Source organism: Chiloscyllium punctatum, chromosome 25 (genome assembly GCF_047496795.1).
Source record: "Chiloscyllium punctatum isolate Juve2018m chromosome 25, sChiPun1.3, whole genome shotgun sequence".
Lineage (NCBI taxonomy): Eukaryota > Metazoa > Chordata > Chondrichthyes > Orectolobiformes > Hemiscylliidae > Chiloscyllium > Chiloscyllium punctatum.
In genome coordinates, this window is record NC_092763.1 from 53591892 (window position 1) to 53615443 (window position 23552).

A 23552-nucleotide genomic window follows, 5' to 3' on the forward strand; every position below is an offset into this window, starting at 1 on the left:
TCCACTATTCAATCATGGTTAGACCATAAGACCATAAGACATAGGAGTGGAAGTAAGGCCATTCGGCCCATCGAGTCCACTCCGCCATTCAATCATGGCTGATGCGCATTTCAGCTCCACTTACCAGCGTTCTCCCCTTAGCCCTTAATTTCTCTAGACAACAAGAATCTATCAATCTCGGCCTTGAAGATATTTAGCGTCCCAGCTTCCACTGCACTCCGTGGCAATGAATTCCACAGGCCCACCACTCTCTGGCTGAAGAAATGTCTCCGCATTTCTGTTCTGAAATGACCCCCTCTAGTTCTAAGGCTGTGTCCACGGGTCCTAGTCTCCTCGTCTAACGGAAACAATTTCCTAGCATCCACCTTTTCCAAGCCATGTATTATTTTGTACGTCTCTATTAAGTCTCCCCTTAATCTTCCAAACTCCAACGAATACAGTCCCAGTATCCTCAACCGTTCCTCATATGCTAGACCTGTCATTCCAGGGATCATCCGTGTGAATCTCCGCTGGACACGTTCCAGTGCCAGTATGTCCTTCCTGAGGTGTGGGGACCAAAACTGGACACAGTACTCCAAATGGGGCCTAACCAGAGCTTTATAAAGTCTTAGTAGTACATCTCTGCTTTTATATTCCAACCCTCTTGAGATAAGAGACAACATTGCATTCGCTTTCTTAATCACAGACTCAACCTGCATGTTTACCTTTAGAGAATCCTCGACTAGCACTCCCAGATCACTTTGTGCTTTGGCTTTATTAATTTTCTCACCATTTAGAAAGTAGTCCATGCTTTTATTCTTTTTGCCAAAGTGCAAGACCTCGCACTTGCTCACGTTAAATTCCATCAGCCATTTCCTGAACCACTCTCCCAACCTGTCTAGATCCTTCTGTAGCCTCCCCACTTCCTCAGTACTACCTGCCTGTCCACCTAACTTCGTATCATCGGCAAACTTCGGCAATCATTAATATATAATGCGAACAGCTGTGGCCCCAGCACCGAACCCTGCGGGACACCGCTCGTCACCAGCTGCCATTCTGAAAAAGAACCTTTTATCCCAACTCTCTGCCTTCTGTTAGACAGCCAATCCTCAATCCATCCCAGCAGCTCACCTCGAACACCATGGGCCCTCACCTTGCTCAGCAGCCTCCCGTGTGGCACCTTATCAAAGGCCTTTTGAAAGTCTAGATAGACCACATCCACTGGGTTTCCCTGGTCTAACCTACTTGTTACCTCTTCAAAAAATTCCAACAGGTTTGTCAGGCATGACCTCCCTTTACTAAATCCATGTTGACTTATTCTAATCAGACTCTGCTCTTCCAAGAATTTAGAAACCTCATCCTTAATGATGGATTCTAGAATTTTACCAACAACCGAGGTTAAGCTGATTGGCCTATAATTTTCCATCTTTTGCCTTGATCCTTTCTTGAACAAGGGGGTTACAACAGCAATCTTCCAATCATCCGGGACCTTTCCTGACTCCAGTGACTCTTGAAAGATCTCAACCAATGCCTCTGCTATTTCCTCAGCCACCTCTCTCAGAACTCTAGGGTGTATCCCATCGGGGCCAGGAGATTTATCAATTTTAAGACTTTTTAATGGTCATGGTTGATGGTCATTTCAACGCCACTTACCCGCACTCTCCTCATATCCCTTAATTCCTCGTGAGATTAAGAATTTATCAATCTCTGCCTTGAAGACATTTAACATCCCGGCCTCCACTGCACTCCGTGGCAATGAATTCCACAGGCCCATCACTCTCTAGCTGAAAAAATGTCTCCTCATTTCCATTCTAAATTGACCCCCTCTAATTCTAAGGCTGTGCCCACAAGTCCTAGTATCCCCGCCTGACGGAAACAATTTTGCAGCGTCCACCCTTTTTAAGCCATGCATTATCTTGTAAGTTTCTATTAGATCTTCCCTCAACCTTCTGAACTCTAATGAATACAATCCCAGGATCCTCAGCCGTTCATCATAGGTTAGGCCTACCATTTCAGGGATTGTCCATGTGAATCTCTGCTGGACACGCTCCAGTGCCAGTCAGTCATTCCTGAGGTGCGGGGCCCAAAACTAGACAGTATTATAAATGGGTCCTAACTAGAGCTTTATGAAGTCTTAGTAGCACATCAATGCTTCTACATTCCAACCCTCTTGAGATAAATAACAACATTACATTTACTTTCTTAACTACAGACTGAACCTGCAAGTCAACCTTTAGAGAATGGGTTTGTCAAAATTTTCTGCGGTTGACCACTGCATCTATTTTGGATTCATATGTCTTCCTTTTTACAAGCTGGTTTGCTCCATGAAAGGTCTTAGGTATAAAACTCAGATGATGTATGTTAACATTTACCGCTCTCATAATATGATAAAGTCCAGAGTATTCCTAAATCACAATTTTAGAGTCATAGAGTCAAACAGCATGGAAACAGACCCCTTCAGTCCACCCAGTTCATGCCAAACATAATCCCAAGCCAAACTAGTCTCACCTGCCTGCTCTGGCCCATATCCCTGCAAACCTTTCCTATTCATGTACTTATCCAAATGTCTTTTAAACATTGTAGTTGTACCCACATCCACAATTTGGTAGCAGAAGTATCCAACGCAGGCAAAATTGTAATATTGCAAATATGACGTTACTATGTATTTAGAATGTTGTGGAAGGATTTTGAGAACTATGTTCTGATTCTGTCATTATGATACAGAATAAATTTTCACCCCTCAAACTATCCTAATATTTGTCAGTTAATTGTTAGTTACCATTCAGCGCAAATGATTATTTCCAGGAAAATCATTTACAGCATAAACACCATAAATTGATACTAATCTAAGTATGCTATGTGTGTTTTAAAAATGTTGATTGTTGCTTTAAACAGTACAAACAAAAATATATTGAGACGAACCCCAAGTCTCATCAGCTAGGTTTGAAACATATGATTAACAATGAAATGCACAGCAAGAAAAAAAGAACATATAACGCATTGGTTATCTTGAATCAGTTCAAAACAATGATTTTTGAGGGGCAGTCACAGTTGTTCTGAAGTAGACAGCAAGCAATGACCATTTAAGGTGACCTATTTATATGTGGTGTTGATTAAAGATGATATTTTGATGATAAAGAGAGAGAATTTCCCAGCTGTCTTGTACAGGGAGTGCGTCTTCAATGAGCTGTTCGTGAGGTTTGGCACATTTGACAATGAATCCTTGAGTCCATGATAGGAATAATTAGGTTAGATTAGATTAGATTAGATTACTTACAGTGTGGTAACAGGCCCTTCGGCTCAACAAGTCCACACCGACCCGCCGAAGCGCAACCCACCCAGACCCATTCCCTACATTTACACCTTCACCAAATAATGTTTCAAGGTTTTTGTTTGAGGCAAAGTTGCATGATTAGGCTGACCTCATTTGAAGCTATGAAGTTATGTGATTACATTATATTCATTCCTACAAGGAATTTGCTGTGCCTTTCAGAAGCGCAGTTGCTCATTTTTATGGGTGATAAAAACTGGTGGCTGAGATGATGTAAGCTGTACAAACCAAAACTCCAGCACCGATAAGTTAGGTTGCCATGTTCATGAGAATTTTATCTTGACTTTTCTTTTGACCTAGCTATCAGAACATTTTGATTGAAACCAGTACATTCTATTTTGTACTGATTGTTGTTAGTTTATACTTTTTAAAAACCCTTTGGTGCATACCAGCAAAAGCAACAGCTTTGCAACAACCAATTTCAATCCCTAATCGAAATCACATTCAATGGGTCTACTACTGGCTGTTTTGGATTCAAGGGGGAGATAAATTTCTCTGGAGGGAGGAACAGCAAGTCTGCTATTACCTTATGTGTCTAACATACTATCCATGGGTGACCAATTCACTGACATTATTAGTGAAGTGGTACTACTTGAGCATGTAAGAAGAGACCAACCTCACTATCTACAATTCACTTAGTAACCAAGAATTGGATTTTACCATCTGTGCTATTGACAGACATTTTCTTACAGAAGATCTTTGATCCCTTCAATGAATAATTTTGATCACATAATCCTTTCATCCCGTAATAATGCACTGGTCAAAGTCCACTGACTTCAGTCAACTCATATATTTCAAATTTAAATATTTATGTGTTTCTTATGTGGAAAGGGTATCTTCAAAACTTCAAAGAAGATAGGTATGGCAATGTAATTATTTTCGTACTGGACCAGCAATCTGAGATCTGGTCTTTGTTTTGTGTTTCTTATGGGTTCACTGAATCTGCAGTACTCTGAGTGACTCAGCATTTATTATCCATTCCTCTTGGCCTTGAGAAAACGGTGGTGATCTGTATTCTTGATTTGTTGCAATCCAAGTGGTGCAGGCACATCCTTAGACTGGAGATTCTGGGAATTTTGCTCTGTGACAATGAAGGAATGGTGAGATAGTTCATGTCAGGCCAACATGTGGCTTTGAGGGGAACCTAGAACTCTGTATGTCAATGCTTCTAAGGGTTCTGCCATTTACTGAATACTTCTCTTCTGTACAAGACCTTCCAAAATGTTTCATTTCATATTTGTCCAGATTAAATTCCATCTGCCATTTCTCTGCCTAAGTCTCCAGCCGAGCTATATCTTGCATGTCCTCTGGCAATTCTCCTCACTATTTGCAGCTCCCCCAATCTTTGTGTCATCTGTAAACATGCTAATCAGACCACCTGTATTCTCCTCTAAATCATTCATGTATATTACAAACAACAGGGGTCCCAGAACTGATCCCTGTGGAACACCTCTGGTCACAGATCTCCAGTCAGAAAATACCCTTCTACCTCTAATCTCTGTCTTCTAGGACCAAGCCAGTTCGGTATCCATCTTATCAGCTCACCATGGATCCCATGTGACTTCACCTTCTGTATCAGCCTGTCATGAGGGACCTTGTCAAAGGCCTTGCTGAAGTCCAAGCAGACAACATACATCATACAGCCCTCATCAATCATCTTTGTCACTTCCTCAAAAGATTCAAACAAGTTTAGGAGACATGACCTTTCCTTGCACACAGCCATGCTGCCTATCATTAAAAAGTCCAATTTTTTTTAATGTGAGTAAATCCTGTCCCGAAGAATTTTCTCCATTGATTTCTCTACCACTGACACAAGGCTCACCAGTCTATAATTTCCCAGATTAGCACTGTTGCTATTTCTTGAACAAAGGAACAATGTTGGCAGTTCTCCAGTTTTCTGGAACTTCTGTGACTAAAGAGGATATAACGATTTCGTACAGAGCCCAGCAATTTCATCATTTGCCTCCTTCAGTATTTTGGGATAGATCCCATCAGGTCCTTGTGACTTGTTAACTTTAAGGCTTTTCAAAACACCCAACACCACCTTTTTGTGTTTTCAACATGCCCTACTATTGATTTTTCATAAGGGTCTCATGACTAATCTTTATTTCTGACAGTACTGAGCAGACAAAGAATGTTGGCTTTTTAAAAATAATATTGTTAGACCAGGATTAGTGAGGCTGGTTATAGTATTACAATCACTGCCCTGGACACCTGTTCAGAGTTAACAGTACATACCTCTGGAACAAGTCGGGCATGAACCCAGACCTCTTGGTCCCAATGTAAAGACATTACCACAGTCTGCCTGTTCAGAGATGATATTATAGACCTCTGGAGCAGGTGGGACTTAAACCCAGGCCTCCCAGCTCAGAGATAGAAACATTACTACCTACCATTAAAGCCCCAACATTGCCATATTTTCTTTAGACACTTCTCCACAAGGGTCCACCTTTGTTGAAATAAGCCAATGAAATTCAGGTGTGCACGACAATCAGCTTGTGTTACGAGCCATTGGAAATACCACTCAAAGATATATTTAAACCTGCCAATTAGATATGACCAGCCATGCCCATGGCTGTTAATACCTAATTGCTTTAGGATCATCACCACAGAATCATTGACAAGATTATTGTTTAGTTTGCTAGCCACTTTAGAAGTAGAAAAATAACATTTTAAATTTAATTTAATAGCTGTTCTGCATGAAATGTCATTACATATTTATAAGAATGACAATATATGCAAGCAAAATATCAAATGTTTGGCAACTTCCAAAATCAAATGAATATCTGATATGAATATTTGATTATGTAAATTATATGTCAATAATGTCATTTTAACATTAAAATCTGAAAAACTTGCAATTACTCAATGTCTAATTAATTCAGAATCATTTTATTGAAGCTATCTGTAATCACAGCACTCCTGCTGGGAACAGTAGGCCCTGAAATAATGGTCGTCAGGCTGATTCAGTGGCACAATCTCTCCCTTAATTACTTTTGAGTTATACTCTATGTCAGGAAATCATTAAAGGAAGGAAAAATGGGCTTCTGGGAGGGTGCTGCATGTCCAGACTCAAGTAAAACCTCCTGTTGTCAATATTTCAGAGGTAAGGTACAAGATGACAACCCATTGGCAATGAATTACTGCTCATAATTAGTGTTGCCACAATTTACCAGTCAGTGACTGCATCAAAGCTTTTATTGTTCTGAAAACCCTGAAGACTATTTTTTTTTATCTTGTGATTATTAGGACAGATTGATTACATACTATTATGCAAATGTCTAGAGAATAGACTGTATTATGTAGTTTTATGTTTCATTCAATCTGTTTGCATTTTCATGATTTGAAATGACAACAGAAAGACTGAGCAGTTAGCACTATACTGACATTGGATTTTTCTTTCTCTCTTAGGAATGCTCATACTTGTTGTGGAAGAACAGAAATAGTAAGTCAACTATTTTCAATATCCAAATTGTATTTCAGTTACTTGATTATCAATTATTAAGGACAAAAAGACATTGAAATGTTATCCTTGTAAACAGGACAGTGATCTCATTTTAAGTTGATGACTTTAAATCTGCAGTCAGAAGACCTTTGTACCCATCAAACTCATTATATTCACAAACTCAGATAAGTTTGTCCGTACAACAATGTTTAAAAGATTAGTCACCCATTATATATACCAATGGGACTGAAAATTGGGAGACATACATGAGAGACAACAAATACGGTATTGTCCATTTTATAATAATGTCAAAAGTCAAGCTTACTCCTACAAATTGTTCAGATGAATTCTCTGTTCCTATTATTTACGACACCCATGTGTGGTTATTTATAAATTTCCTCGGTTCATAAATAAGAGAAAAAAACCTCAAAATATGAACTTGACCTTACTTTTATTTTAAACATTAGAATTTTTCATGAATCAACTGCTTTCCCTGCACTCATCACTTTCTGGTTTGTGATGGCACTATCTCTCTACCTCTGCCTCTCTCTCTGCCTCTGTTTCACATACACAGATTGGAACGCTGACTTAAGAAATTCATCTTCACCTAAAGGATCAACCTGTCATTCTAAGGCTGTGCCCTTAGCTTGTAGTCTTTCTGATGAACATTTTCTTCAATTCCATTCTGTCTAGGACTCTCAGTTTTCTCTAAGTTTGAATAAGAGTTTCAATTCCTGGAGATTGAAAATATCTAAGCAAAAACATCCAAACACTGTTTTTTCCCCTTCCGCTACTTTACTCCCTGAAATTCTCAGCTCTATCACTGTATTGTAAGTCACATACAGCAATACATTTACACATTTCTATTCATGCTGCCTGCAGCAAACAAACATAAGTCAATCTTGCAACCAGACTTCTCTCCCACCTTTTGAGTTCTTTTCAATTTCTTGGTCAACTTATTCACTCAGCAAACACAGTCTATTTGAATAGCACACTCGAACAAGTTACCTACAATTCCTGTTTTTTTAAAAAAATGATTTATTAGATTATGGTGTGGTTCTAGTTTGACTACGAGTTGAATCTTTCTTTGAATAACAAGGATTGTTCTGGATTGGAAAACTTTCCCTTTACTTAGGAGTCACTTAGTTCCAATTCCAGCACATTCTTGAAAACTCCTTTAATTGCACAATTATGCATTTTACACTTCTGGATAGGTATATCTCTTTCTTGGGTTATATTGATGCCATAACAATGGCTCGAGCATTACCCATGCTTATTTGAACTCTATTGTGTTGTAAATGTGCAGTTCCATGTCTCACACAGTGGTGCTTAGGACAGAAAAGAATATACTTGTGTTGAGAGCACAATCGGGTCAGACACAATGACATATGTTTTGCTTACTTGCGATGATCAGCTGTATGGATAGATAACATTCATGCTTCACTGTTAACAGGGTAAACAAATCAAGCAAAACCTTTCAGCTACATATTATGTGCAGGTCAGGATTTCATGTTGTTTGAGAACTCCTTAGATATGTTTATTTTAATGAGTTCAGCAAAATTGTCATCTTCGAGTTCTAGTTAGAAGCAGACTCTATGGGTTAGCCTTGGTGTATTGCATATCAAAGTTTGCTGCTGACAGATTGTATTAAAAACAGTTGGAGCATATTTGTAAGTATGAAAAATAATAAGCACCAAGTTATGATTTCTATACAAATATTAACAGTTTTGAACATGTAAAATGAATAAGACAATGTTTATTTGCAGTGGAAAGAACAATAGATATTTGTTTGTTTTATCTTTGTATTTTCTGTGTTCAAAATGGGAAGACACTCTTATTTGTATCTGGAGTTGTTTTCATGACTTTAGTGCAGAGAAATCTGTTGCCATGCATTTGGATGAAGTTTTATAACCTTGAAGTGAAGAGATGGGAGTGAATGTATAAGTTCATTTAAAATAAGCTTGGAGAAAATAAACTGCACAGCTGCCAACCTAAAAGGAACCAAGGGCACACAGAGACAGAACAATCTAGCAAGCTGTCAGTCTGTGTGTATGCAAGACAGTGGAAGCTTAAATGTTAAACTTTTAGTTTAAAAAAAAGTCCAGGGGAACAAAAAATCTGTTGGAAGCTATGCTTAGGGAATTCATGTGTTTACTCAGAAGTTAAAGTAAAAGGTGTCACAGGGAGAGATAACAGATGAATGCACAGAAATTCACCAAGGAAATTGGTTAAAATCTGAGCAAGAAGCAGGCTGAGTTTTGACTTTGTAAAGATAGTACTGGTTGGGGAAAAAAAATTAAGTAGAGTGAGCTTGAATCATTTTTCTCATGTTTGGAATGAAGTATTTCTAACCTTTATGTCTAATGTAATTGAGTTAGTATTTCTTGATTAATAAACTTTTTATTCTTGGAGGTATAAGTATATTGGCAGCCTCTTAACTTGTTACTGAACATATTTACCTCCATAGTTAATGATAAACAAGATTAAGCTCTATCTCCCCAGGTTTCATTTTGCATCTAACTTGTCCAGTATTAACATCAGATCATAAGAGAAGTCACAGTTGGGAAGCATGAAAATTTCAAAGGTCAGACCTCATTTGAGTCCAGTTGGTAGCTGTGGACGTAAGACTGTGAACACATGAGTGTGGACACTCTGAAAACTGTGGACATCAGTTTTCAAAGGTCAAAAAGCAGTTTTCTCAAAGACAAATCTTGGCAGGCAGGCCAGTTTGATCAGGAGCTGGTTGATTAGAAGGTGGGGAAAAAGGAAAATTTGAATCACGAAACCAGTGTAGTAGCTATTCCCAGCGGGAGCACCTCTTTGAATTATGGATGAAAATGATTCACCTCCCACTCCAGATAGGTCTGCCTGTTCTTTTCTGATTGTCTCACCATAGCAGCTGTCGCTGCCAACAAAAGGAATCTTCCTGTATTTGAGTAATCATTCATTCTTCCGGCAGTTTGTACAGTACAGCATGGTATACTATATACAAGGTGGACTACTACAACTCACTAAAGCTCCTTTGGCAGCACCTTCCGAACTTACAACCTAGAAAATAAAGGGCAGCAAATGGATTGAAGCACAACCACCTGTGTGTTCACTCCCAACTCAGACTTGGAAATATATTCCTTCAATGTTGCTGGATCAAAAAATGGGAATTCTTCTTCAAAGAGGACTGTGGGTATAACCTCCCTATATCCTGCAGAGGTTGAAGGAGATAATTCAACAGCACATTCTCAGGGGCAGTTAGAACTGGTAAATAAATGGCCAGCAGTGTCAATTCCCATAAACGAACAAAAAAAAACTCAATTGTCAGTGGGCAGCTGAGCCTCAGAGGTTTCCAGAAAAATGTCAAGACAGGAAATGATAATGGCTTCCACCACCATAATACTACCCCTCCTGCTTCCCATAATATTACCATGACTACTTCCTGTAAAATGTGGCCTGTTTGTTGTGTGTTTCTTTGCACACGTCACTGAATGTATTTTGTACTTTAGCATTTCTGCTTTATAGCAAATAATAATGTCCAGTTCATCCAACTCACGGCAAGAACTGTAGTTACAGCATAAGTCCAAGGACATGCCAAATGTAAACTGAAGCCTCTTTCATCTAATTTCCACCCTTGTTAGCACAGCAATCTTTCTTGCCTTTCATCAGTTTTACAACAATCAGTGCTCCTTGCTGCTTTTGTTTCACCTAAGTGGCAAATAATTATGCTTCATGCTCTATCCCTGCCTGGTACTTGCTGGTTTGAAATTAATACTTAGTGACAATATTCTAACTAAGCATATTCTTTCCCAAGACTTTTAAACTAGAAAATATGCTTTTATCCTTGATCTTAGGTCTTCTAAAATCAAAGTTTGTTATCTTTACTTAATCACTTTTTTATGAAATCTCAACCTGTGTTGGTCAGTCAGTTAATCACTGCCAACAGAGTCAATCAGGGGCATCATCCAGTCTTGGGGAGAGGGGCTGAACATGGTTAGTTCAAGTGTTTGGTACAATAAGGATCTGGGAATCCATGTCATTACAGTTCAAGAATTAGATCATGTTCAGTCACACATTCAGGTCCAACCAGTCCAAGGGTTGCAGGCTAAACAGGGAGCCATTAGTTAATGGGTTGATTCATCCTCACTCAGTGCTGTGCTCACCAGTCAGTCTGGGATTGGATCCAGGAGAAAGTGAGGACTGCGGATGCTGGAGATCAGCGCTGGGAAAGCGCAGCAGGTCAGGCAGCATCCAAGGAGCAGGAGAATCGACATTTCAGGCATAAGTTTCGGGAGAAGAGCTTATGCCCGAAATATCGATTCTCCTGCTCCTTGGATGCTGCCTGACCTGTTGCGCTTTTCCAGCCACACATTTTTCAGCTCTGGGAATGGATCCAGTCAGTTCAAGTAGAAGATGTCAAGGTAGGGTTTCAGGGGCCAATCCATTGTTTTGGGGAAAATAGGAAACTTGAGAATGGGGATTGGAGCCTTTATGCTGGGATGCAATGAGGTCATGCCCAGTCAATACAGACAACTCCAATTGTAAGGATACAATATGATGTAGTAGGAGAACATTGCAGATGGGTCTTTTTCACAAGTTATCACTATCCTGGCAAAAAAGTGAGTGTTATGAAAGTTTCTGGAAAAGCTGCTGGCAGTGGTACATAAGCCTGGAACATGATGAGGTGACCCCAGTGACTGAGTAGAAAGTCAAAGTTCAGGAAAACTTTGGGATTCAGGAGGATGAGACAGGAAAGCGCTGCTAAGTGCAAATGCCACATGCAGTTGTGAGAGTGATAGACCATAAGCCTCACTGGGAACTAGACGCAGTGACAGAGTATGGGTAAGAATGAGGTAGCAGAAATAAGATGTTCGCACTTACCCTTGCAGACCACAGAAAGTTATTCTTTCAATGTTGCAGGGCATTCCTTTCCCTCTGGAGATGGCACTAGCCAGGCTGACAGCATTTGGTAGCCTTCTTTGATAAAGCAGAGGGAAAAAGGATGGCCAGTCCACCTAGACATCCAGAGCACTGTCAAGAGAGAGTGGTGCCAACCTCTTCCAGTCATCTCTTTCTGAAATACCATGTTGAAAAGGCTGTTTCTGGCTTGCAATGTTTGAAATGATCTGCAACTAGGATATAAACATGCCATCCATGGCATCTATTCCAGAAAGTTCCAGCAGTAGCAGTCAACATTTCTACCTCTGCAAACACATAATTAACTGGGAAAGGCAATGTGGAGTATTGCATAATAAGTAAGGATAAGCAGCATAAGAACCCATGAGAAATGTCACCAGGCTCTCTAAGGGAAACGTTCCATTAAACTCCTCAAACTTGACACTTGGATAAAATACGTTAAGATACTGTTCACCATATTTTAAAGTCCTCATTCTGGGAAGAAAATGCACATGCTTATAGTCATGAAACAATGAATCAATCAAATTAGTTGCAGCCTCAATTCAGTGAGAACATAAATGACAGCTGTCCATGGTATTGGTAGGACTGCATTAATAAGCTGTTCCACCATAGTCCCCAATCACTTTACTGACCAGAAAATCTTTATTGATCCCCTGAGTGTGAGTAAAATTCCAACTATATCCTGTGCATATATATGGATGATACATTGAAATATTACATTTGTTACACTCCAAATCACTTCCACCCTACCAACATTGAACTCTATCAACATGTGATCTGAAACTATGCTTCTCTGTCCTGGAGAATGACATTTTCAAAAGTATTTCTAAAACAGGATCATTCAGTAATTTTCTTTCAGTTTTGTCCAATTGTTTATAAATTGCAATCAGAAATACTGGATTGCTATTTTTCACAATATGGGATTGATTGTCGATACTTTGATGGTGTGAATGCTAAAAGCTGCAAATCTTGCTGTTTTCTTTAAAATGACTGACTGCCCAGCATCATTATGCCATGCAGAGGGAGTAATTTAAAGGGTCCTTAGGAAATTGAGTCGGCTGCAAAGTAATTTGGTTTAACTTCCCAGCTGTACAAAATTAAATTTCAACCACGAGGAAAAGAAATGTCTTTCCTGATGATGTTCATGGTTTCTCCATGCAAGTAAGACTCTTTCCTTGATACACAAAAATCAAATGTGCAACAGAATCCCATTTGAATGACAGATCCTAGCCAGTGTAGTAGTGATCAGTTTTTACTGTGATGCCACTATTATCGTTGAGAATGTGCTAAAAAAATAAGAAAAATAGCCACTTTGCCAAGCGACTGAATTTCAGCAGGAATTAATACCTACAGGAAACAAAAAAGTAAATAAAGTGCATGATTCCCTCAGAGTGCTGTTAGTAGTGAAATTGTACACTAGATTACAAATCACAGGTTTTAAAGCTATTTATTCAGAATAGATATGAGATTTATTTCTTAAAGTGCATTCTAAACTATGCTCCCCACACGTGCTTTCATTAAAAAATAATAGAGTCCAATTTGCTCATATATTACACTCTATAAACTTGAAAATTACAAAATTTTGAGAAAGCTGATTGCTTTTTATTTTAATGCACCCATGATTTGATGTCCTACTTCTTCCAAATTATTGGCGTGATGATCAGTCTGAATTATCTCATTTGCACATAAAATGTGTAGCTTAGTAACAAGATGGTTCAGCCATTGCGACTCTGCATTGGGCATAGGGATGTATCTGCAGTGTCTGAACATGAAACTACTCTGAGACAAAGTGTGATATAACAGAAGTTTTCTGTTACAAATTGTTGCAAACTGATGAGGAGAGGTCTCAATTTCCCCCGTCCTTAACCTCTTCTCAGTCAGATGCAGCATTTTCTATCTCGCAAAGGTATCACACTTAAATTAAAATTAGTTTACCAGATCAAAAATAGAGAGCCAATTCTTGAATGTTCTTGAATGAAAGATAGTCATGTTTTATTACCAGAAAAGAATAATCAAACGTAATAACAGACACACAGAAACACAGGTAAGGAGTTTACAAAGAAAGTGAGGTTTGAAGGGTATCCAGTCAGGCAGGAAGGAAAAGCCAATTGCAGCTTGCAGTTTTTTTCGAATCTTGGAGGTACAGAAGTCAATCTGAGTCCCATCTGTTTAGTTGTTTTCCTCCTTCCTCAGGAGTGGCAGATTTCTCAGGCAGCAGTTACTTCTTCAAGCTTTTTTTACACACTGGCGCCAGTTTCCTGAGATTGAGATTGAGAGTCAGAGGAAAAACTGAGCTTTCTGTTTTCTTGCTGTTTTCAGTTCATATTCCTTTTTCTCTCTTTGTTACTTAAAGCAAGCTACTGAGATATGTATACCAGGTCCATTGACTTCTCTGAACTGAATACTCCATGGGTAACCTTTTATCTTTTTTTTCACAATTTTTTTTCTTTATTCATGATTCAGAGACATCCCTGGCTGGACCAGCATTTATTACCCAGATCTAATTACACAGGGTCAATTTGGAGTCTACAGTCACATGATGACCAGTTGTGTGTCTAGTCACCTGATGACCATTTCTTTCACATTTCCAACAACTGACAACAGTTCCATGATCACCATTAAACTTTCAATTCAGATTTATTTTTAACATTGAATTTAAATCCGACCATGGCAGGATACCAATTCCTTAACATCCTATTGAGTTTCAGCACTTCTCGATGAAAATGGTAATTTAAAGGCAGACAGTTTAAGTACATTCCATGTTGCTTGGTCTTGTCATGTGATCACAATGACCATTTTAGGACAGTGGCATCCTTTTTAAAACAATTTCCTTTGGCCATGGAAGTTCCAAGTATCATAGTCAAACTATGAACATGAACTATGAGCATAGGTGTTCCGCTGAACTGTCACCTAGTCTGAGTTTCACCACTCGATGTAGAGCAGACGACAAATTGAAAATACTATATACTATATTAAATGAAATATTATTCAATTGTTGCTTCACCTGGAAGATGTGAAGTGGGAGGCAGTAAATGGGTAAGTGTTTAACCATCTATGATTGCATGGGAATGTGGTATTGGTTCAATATTGGTTGTTCATTTTCAAGGCATCATGACAAAAACAATTGTTTCCTTAGCTCAGATAACAGTCTGTGTATTTGATTTGTATTAACATGCCAATGTTTACCAGCATATTATACCATACAGCTTAAACTGATATCCAAATAACAATCAATTGTGTGAAAATCACTTTGAAATGGGGCTTCAGGAGCAATGATGACCTTGTAGTAATGCCATTGGACCAATAATTCAGGGACCCAAGTTAACTTGCTGGGGTTACAGTTCAAATCTCTCCATTTCTGAAAGCAGCTAGTTTAAATTCAATGAATAAATCTGGAATATAAAACCATTTCATTGATGGTTATCATGGATCTTTGATTTAATTCTGGTGAATTGCAAACATTCTTTGTCTGTTCAAAAGGAAGAACCAGGCCTACAGCATATCACTTATTAACATGTCAGTCTACCTTTAAGACAAACAAAAGTATTGGAGTAACTCAACCGGTCTGCCAACATCTGTAGACAGAGTGACCATTTCTCAAAACTGAAAGCAATTGGGAACTGGTGGTATTTACGCTATTGACAAAGGCATGGTTTTGGGGGTGGAGAGGGAGGTATTCGTAGATGTGGAGAGGGTGCTAAGAGAAAAAAAAAAGAGGTGAACAAGCAAACAAAGATTGAAGCCAAGAGGGAGATAAGTGCTAACTGGATGCCAACAAGAAATGTGAATATTTGAAATTGGTTTGGCTGTATCGGGAGTAACCCGTAGAGAAAAGAACCTTGGGTGTGAAAATGAATAACATACATAGAGGAGGGTGTTCATGCTCGACAGTTGTTGAACTCAATGTTAAGACCTGAAGGTAACAAGGTACCTAGGAGGAAGATGAGCTTGTATTGAACTTTGCTGAAGCACGGCAGCAAGTCTGCGACAGAAATATTGCCTTGGTAACACAGTAATGTGTTGAAGTGGCAAGCAGTAGGTAGCTCGGGGTCATTTTTATGGATGGAGCATAGGTGTTCCGCAGAACTGTCACCTAGTCTGAGTTTCACCACTCGATGTAGAGCAGACTACAAATTGAAAATACTATATACTATATTAAATGAAATATTATTCAATTGTTGCTTCACCAGGAAGATGTGAAGTGGGAGGCAGTAAATGGGTAAGTGTTTAACCATCTGTGATTGCATGGGAATGTGGTATGGGGAGTTGCCGACAGTGGAGGAGGAAAGGACCAGGATATTTTTGTGGTAATGGACCCTGCAGGAGGTGACAAGGGAGGGGAAGGGTGCATGTATCTGGTGGTGGGATCCTTCTGGAGCTGGCGACTAATGAACCAGTAGATGCTGAGGCTGGTCAAGTGGGAAGTGATTATATTAGATTATATTCCCTACAGTGTGGAAACAGGCCCTTCGGCCCACCAGGCCCACACTGACCCTCTGAAGATTAACCCACCCAGACCCATTCCCCTACATTTACCCCTGCACCTAACACTATGGGCAATTTAGCATGGCCAAATCACCTAACCTGCACATCTTTAGACTGTGGGAGGAAACCGGAGCACCCGGAGGAAACCCGTGCAGACACGGGGAGAATGTGCAAACTCCACACAGACAGTTGCCCCAAGGTGGGAATTGAACCCAGGTCCCTGGCGCTGTGAGGCAGCAGTGCTAACCACTGAGCCACCGTGTCACCCTGAGGATCAGGGAGATCCTATCATTGTAGGAGGGGAGAGAAAGAATGAGGGTAGGAGTGAGGGAAATGAATCAAACATAGCCAAGCGCCCCATCAACCATGGTAGCATGGAATCCTTGGTTGCAGACAAAGAAGGATATTTGTGAGACTCCCCTGCAGAAGGTGGCATCTCCTAAAGAGATGCAATGGAGATGAAGGAACTTTTGGAGAATGGAATAGAGTTTTTGCAGAAAGCAGCTAGTGAGAATGAATAATCAATGTAACCTTGGGAGCTGGTGGGTTTGCAGTGGATATGGTGGACAGCCTGTCCTTGTAAGTGCAAACAGAGATATTGAGTAAGAGAAGGTAAGAGTAGGCTGGAAATTGGAAGTAAAATCAATGCATGTTTGCAATTCCTGATGAGAGAGGGAAGTGGCACCAATGATAGCATCAATGTACAAAAGATGGAGTTGTTGACGGGACTGGAATGGTATTAGAAAAAAGAGCATTTCATATACCACACAAAGAGACAGGCCTAACTGGGCCCTGTGGGTACCCATGGCCACACCATTGATCTGAAGAAAGTGGGAGGTGTTGAAGAAGTAGACTACAGAAGGATCTAGACAGTTTGGGAAAGTGGTCCAGGAAATGGCTGATGGAATTCAACGTGAACAAATGCGTGGTCTTGCACTTTGGCAAAACGAATAAAAGCACAGACTACTTTCTAAACGGTGAGAAAATTCGTAAAGCCAAAGTACAAAGGCATCTGAGAGTGCTAGTCGAGGATTCTCTAAAGGTCAACATGCAGGTTGAGTCCGTGATTAAGAGAGCGAATGCAATGTTGTCACTTATCTCAAGGGGGTTGGAATATAAAAGCAGCGATGTGCTACTGAGACTTTATAAAGCTCTGGTTAGGCCCCATTTGGAGTACTGTGTCCAGTTTTGGTCCCCACACCTCAGGAAGGACATACTGGCACTGGAACGTGTCCAGCGGAGATTCACATGGATGATCCCTGGAATGGTTGGTCTAACATATGAGGAATGGTTGAGGATCCTGGGATTGTATTCATTGGAGTTTAGAAGATTAAGGGGAGACTTCATAGAGACGTACAAGATAATACATGGCTCGGAAAGGGTGGACGCTAGGAAATTGTTTCCGTTAGGTGAGGAGACTAGGACCCGTGGACACAGCCTTAGAATTAGAGGGGGTCAATTCAGAACAGAAATGCGGAAATGCAGAGAGTGGTGGGCCTGTGGAATTCATTGCCGCAGAGTGCAGTGGAGGCCAGGACGCTAAATGTCTTCAAGGCAGAGATTGATAGATTCTTGTTGTCTCGAGGAATTAAGGGCTATGGGGAGAATGCGGGTAAACGGAGTTGAAATGCCCATCAGCCATGATTGAATGGCGGAGTGGACTCGATGGGCCGAATGGCCTTACTTCCACTCCTATGTCTTGTGATCTTATCGTCTTATGGAAGTGGTTGAGGTGGGTATATTCACAACACTTAAAAGGCATTTGGACAACTACATGGATAGGAAAGGACTAGAAAGCTATGGGCCAAGTGTAGGGAAATTGAGTTCGCATCGCTGGACATTTTGATCAGCATGGACCAGTTTGGGCCAAAGGCCCTGTCTCTGTACTGTAGGACTCTATAAGTCCATGACATAAAGCACCAGAAAAATCATGGATGTAAGTAAGTAGAGACTGGACAAGGGGGAAGAATAACAAAGTCAGGTTAGGAAGAAATAAGTTCAGTGGAGTAGGAACAGGCTGAAATAATGAGTCTACAGAGCAGTCCTATTTGTGGATTTTCAGAACAATGTAGAAGTGGGAACTGTGACTCTATTTTGTTTTAACTTTAAGAGACATGCCCACAAAGCCATCTTACTTTGAATCCCCTTGAAGCATGACAGGTAAAATAAGCTTTTTTTTGCTGTCCTTGAAAAGCCCAATATTAGCCTGGATACCTAGTTGACTGGGATGTTTGTGTGTATTATCCAGCAGTGATAAATGTCTGTTGGAACTTTTATTACCAGGTTATTGAGGCCTGGTTTCTTACTTTACAACATAAGCATTGCTGCATTAGGGAAAGCAAGCCACTAGAGGCAAAATGTACACCATCTGAGAGGATAAACAGGGCATTATTATTCTTCTTTAACAAAGTGACACCCTTGATAATAACACTACAGCCTCAGAATGGCAATGAAATGCATTAGATAGAATCCAAGGCAGGAGCATTTGTACAGCCTGCGAAAAGATCAGACTTCAATTAAAACAAAGTGCTGTATATACTAAGGAAGTCAGGCAGTGTTAACGTTTTGGGTCAATGATCTTTCATCTCTTGGCAGGCTAGTATCATAGTTCTTCACTAAGATTTTCAGGTTTTAATTATACATTTAGGCAAGCTGCTTATTGGTATCTTTGCAATATTTAATCACATTGGGAGCAGGTCAGAATGGCATTTTGTCATGACAAAAATTATTTGGAACAAGGCCTGTATTGAACATTAGAATTGTCAGTCTTCAGAGTTTCACAATGAAATAGGAGATTCAGCACTTAAAAGGAAACACTGTTATTTCACTGCAGAAGCTTCAGATTTTGGAACAATTACAGGAAATAACATCCTGTACATTGAACATTTTACAGTACTAATGAAATGCTCACTCTCACTAATCACATCCTAACAATGCCAAAAGTAGATTTAAATATAAAATGTGCTAAATTTGTCAATTCTAAAGAGTTCTTCATCATAAATATAGTCAATGTACTGTGAAAATGCCACTTTACCACTGCAAGAATTGAATCTCTTTGTTTCTGCTGTGCTTTGTTTGCGTATTATTGCTGTATGGAAGATGGAATGCACTGTTTTGGAAATATTTGAAAATGTTCTATTTTTATGTGATTTGTTTTAGATATTGTGAATTAATGCGTTATCAAACATAACATAATTTGCACAATCAAGAAATGCTGCAATACTAAAGCTAGCTGACATTTAGTCCAGAAAGAAAAACAGCCTTATGCTCAAATGTAACCTTTTGCAAGAATTAAATCTGAAAGGCATATCTGCATTTTTATTCTCTTTTATTCTTTAATGTGCGTCACAAGTAAAGCCAGCATCTTAGGCTATTGTTAATTACCTTTAATAGGGTGGTGTGAACTGCTGGAGGATATGCGGTATATGTTACTCCAGAGTGCTGCTTGGAAGCGCTAAAAGGGGAGAGAGGAAAAATAATTTTATCAACCCAAAACACTCAGCAAGTGTTAATAGGTTTAAAAAACCTGCAAAATAGTATAAAATGTCAGATGATCTAAAGGAAACTAATGTACAGTGTCATAAACCCATATCTGTAATAGAATATCCTTATGATTATAGAACTGTATTGAACCCGTTGAGAATAGTATCAAAAGACAAAGACAGAAAGGTCAGACAAGGAATGGATGTCGTGATTAAAGTCACAAGCTAAAGTGATGTCAGATTCACAAGTTTTCGGACAATAAGCACCTCAGCTGCAAATCAGCACCAAACAGGATTGCTGGGGCCAAGGATGGTAATGGAATTGAATGAAATTGGCCAACCGCCAAATCTATTGTTGTTGGGGAAGAATACTTAGTAATAATGGTAATAATCAAAAAAGATTATCTAAGAGGGAATGTTTACTCTCTAAATTAGAAATATAAAGATGTGGTCAATGATTTGGAGCTGGTGAAATGGTGGAAAATAATCTGATGAGGCCAGAAACTGATTAAGGAGTACCCTACGGTTGCTCAATGAGGTAATGAGGGGATAGAAGTGAGAGTGGGATGTAGGAAATATGAATAAAGTCAGTCATGGCTGAAAGAAAACCTTAGGTTAGAAAAAAAGAGGATATTGCAAAGGTGGAGTCATAAGAGTAAATGAAGATCTTTTCTTTGAATGTTGCTGCATAATTAATGCGAGAGGTAGACGATTAAAGGAGATTATCAGCTGAAGCAGCATTTTATGTGCAGTCCTTGCTGATGATGGACATTTGCACTGCAGATTGCTCTTGGATCTGATTGAGTTTTCTGAGCAACTATATTAGTCTATGTTATTGTACTGGTCTTGAACCTGCAGGATAAGGAGAACAACATTATGTAAATGGTATCAGGCTCAGCTTAAACTTCAAATTGAACTGTTCATTACAGTATGATATGTCACTGAGGTGGTTTGTTGTGAGAAACAGGTTACATGAAGGTGCTCGGAATATGATTCAGAGGTGCAGGGCATGTGCAAAATCTTGAGAGGAATGTATTGCAAGGTGAGGCAGAAACGGGGCTTTTGGGAGCAATGCTCCCTCTCCATTGCGGGTAAAAACATGGAGTGTTAACATGTATTCAGCAAACAAACCCAAGGCATTTCTTACTTGTACAAGATGATATTTACATAGGTGTGAGGCATTCTCTTTGTTGTTGTAGTGGCACTGATCTGGCCCATTCTCCGAACTTGCGCTGCTGCAGTCACTTGAGCCGTCTTCTATGTCATCTGGAAGTCTAAGATGGACTATGTCTGCAGGAACATCATATAAAACTCTGGATGGCAGTGGGGGGAGAAGAGCGTACCAAACACTGTCTCATCCTAATGGCCATCTTTGTGTGCAGCTGCATCAAGCTGTGCATAGACACTCGATATGCAAATGCCAAGTGTCACAACATAGTAAAGTACTACCTGTCCCAATGTTGTGAAGGATGAGACTGGGCTCCTTGCCTCAGAACACTCCAAATATTTGGCCCATTCAGTATCGCCTATTCTTCATGCAGAAATTTGTAAAGAAAAACTCTTTTGATCACAAGTCCATCCGGAAGTGGTCAGCATGCAGCATCCTCTCCAGTCTGTTCCCCGGAATGCACACTGAGACAAACATCAACTGCGTCTGGAGGAAAGATGCTCTTTGGTCAGCCCGAAATTTGTTGGTCTTCCAGGACAAGGAGTTGCCCCTGACTGAGTATTGCAGACTGGCACATTCCAAGGTTCAGGACTACTTCCTAAAGGAAGTAGTAAATTTTGAGGCATCTGCTACCAAAATGCAATGGGAAATGACCACCATCTGACGTCTTGCTGCCGAAGTTAAATGGGGGCCTAGTCAGTTATTGGACCTTCGCAGTGTCTGAAATGTATGTAAATATAGTTTTCTACAAGTAAGAAGTGCCTTGGGTGTGTTTGCTGGATAAAGTCACGATCCAACGATTGTTTGTTTCTTCCTATGCTACTGTACAGAACAAATACTTTAGTGACTATATATGCATATCAAAATATTTTATGAATAAAATATATTTTGAAATAAAAAAGGTAAACAGCTTTTCTTTGCTACAGTGTTTGAGTTTTTAGTAAAAGCTTAAGTTGTCAACATATTTATCTTGTTTATAACAACTTAAGCAAATGATCATTTGCTCGTACTTGCAATCCATTAAAAAAATCTTCGAAGTTGGCTGAAATTCAACCAAGCATTAATGTTAATTCTGCCTGTGATGTACGATTACTTAATCATTGGCACCCTACTGTGTTGGGCGTACCACACAACAGGAACTCATGTAAAATCATTCTCTCATAAAAGACAGCTTGCTAAATCATCCTATTTCAAACCAATGACATTTAAGATGCAACAGCTAAGGTTATAGATTGCATTTTTTGAGTTTGTTCCCATGCAACAAATGAGTATTATCAATCAGTGGGAGCTGAAATGGACCATGAAAAGCTGAATTCAGCCTTATGGATGGAGGAGACAACTTGTATATGTTAACAGATTATAATTTCTGAAGTGTTACCATAGCAACACTGAGTTGCTTTTTCTTTTGACCATGCTGACCCCAGAAAAATGGTTGAAATGTCTATCTACTAGTTTTCTAATTTTTGTCAATGAATAAATGCATCAATTTTAATTTAATTATGCTATGTTTTATCTGTTTTTGATTAAATAATAAATTATGTGAAAATATTGCGGAAATATTTATCATTCCAAAATGTAACAGCATCAACTGGTAGAACCTAATGGAACAAGTATGCAAAGTTTATGTTTTATTATATTAGTGCTGGTATTATTTAATAAGATTGAAAACAAGGATGTGAAAGATGTTGCTAGACTGTGAGCAATGTAGTTCAAACGCACAAAGATATGTTGTGGTAACTTCGAATAAATAACCACTGAATGGCACGGATACTGGAAATGCAAGAAACAATATGAGTAAGCATGCAGGCATTAGAATTTTAGATAAATTTACAGAGATTACAGAAGGTGGTACACAGTAAGCTGTCCAACAGAGCAATGGAATAATGAAGTCTTGATTTAACAAAGCCTTGATTTAAAGCCAATCATAAGATTTTTAGCAGTAGTTCGAGGAGACAAGGGAAATACGGATGTTGTAGAAGGGAAAGGAAACAGGGTTGATGATAAAGAAGATATCAGGCTGAAAATTGAGTGCAATAGTTACTTATTTATGTGAAGGATATCAGGTGGTGGCCTCGCGAGAACGGACTGGTGTGTCGGTTGGCTGAGCAGTGGCAGTGTTGAGGCTGATTGCATAATGAGAGAGGTTGTGAAATTGAGAGCCATTGTCTCATTACTGTTGGATGAAATGGGTCAGTTCAAGTTTCTAGAAGAATCAGCTGCAGCGTGGTCACGTTTCCAGCAGTTATATGAACAGTAAAGATGCAGAGTGCGCATCAATTTCTATTTTGTCTGCTTGACATTGTGTATTGATTACAGAATATGTTAATAATTGTGGGAGAAAAACCATAGGGATTGATATCTGCATTTATATAGGGACTTTCACAATCTCAAAGACACTTCACAGATGATGAAGTCTATTTGAAATGTAGTTTCTGCGGTTATATATGGAAACGTATGAGATCATTGATAACTTATGCTGCTGCAAATATTTGGCTAGGACACCTAAACAACACTCGTCCTCTAAATAATACACCATGCGATCTTTCACATCCATTTGTGAAAGCAAATGGGCTCAATTTCAGATTCAAAAAAGCTGAACAAGTTTGACAGTTTAGCAACAAGCCATATACATTATGTACGCTTGAGTGGGGTTCTATCTAATCACAGGTAACACTGACTGAAATTGCATGTTTTGGCAATGGACTTCAATGAACTATTGGATTTTTGGAGTACGGAATATGGAGGAGGAAGTGCTGG

General features: G+C 39.4%; 1 protein-coding gene across 3 annotated transcripts in view; it reads left to right on the forward strand.

Moving 5' to 3' along the window:
• tenm1 (teneurin transmembrane protein 1) overlaps positions 1 to 23552 on the forward strand; it is a 2368941-nt gene that overhangs the window by 435258 nt on the left and 1910131 nt on the right. For all 3 annotated transcript variants that reach the window (XM_072595290.1, XM_072595294.1, XM_072595295.1), the window contains exon 2: positions 6722 to 6755. The gene's annotated coding sequence lies outside the window, so the exon portion shown is untranslated. The remainder of the gene's footprint in view (positions 1 to 6721; positions 6756 to 23552) is intronic.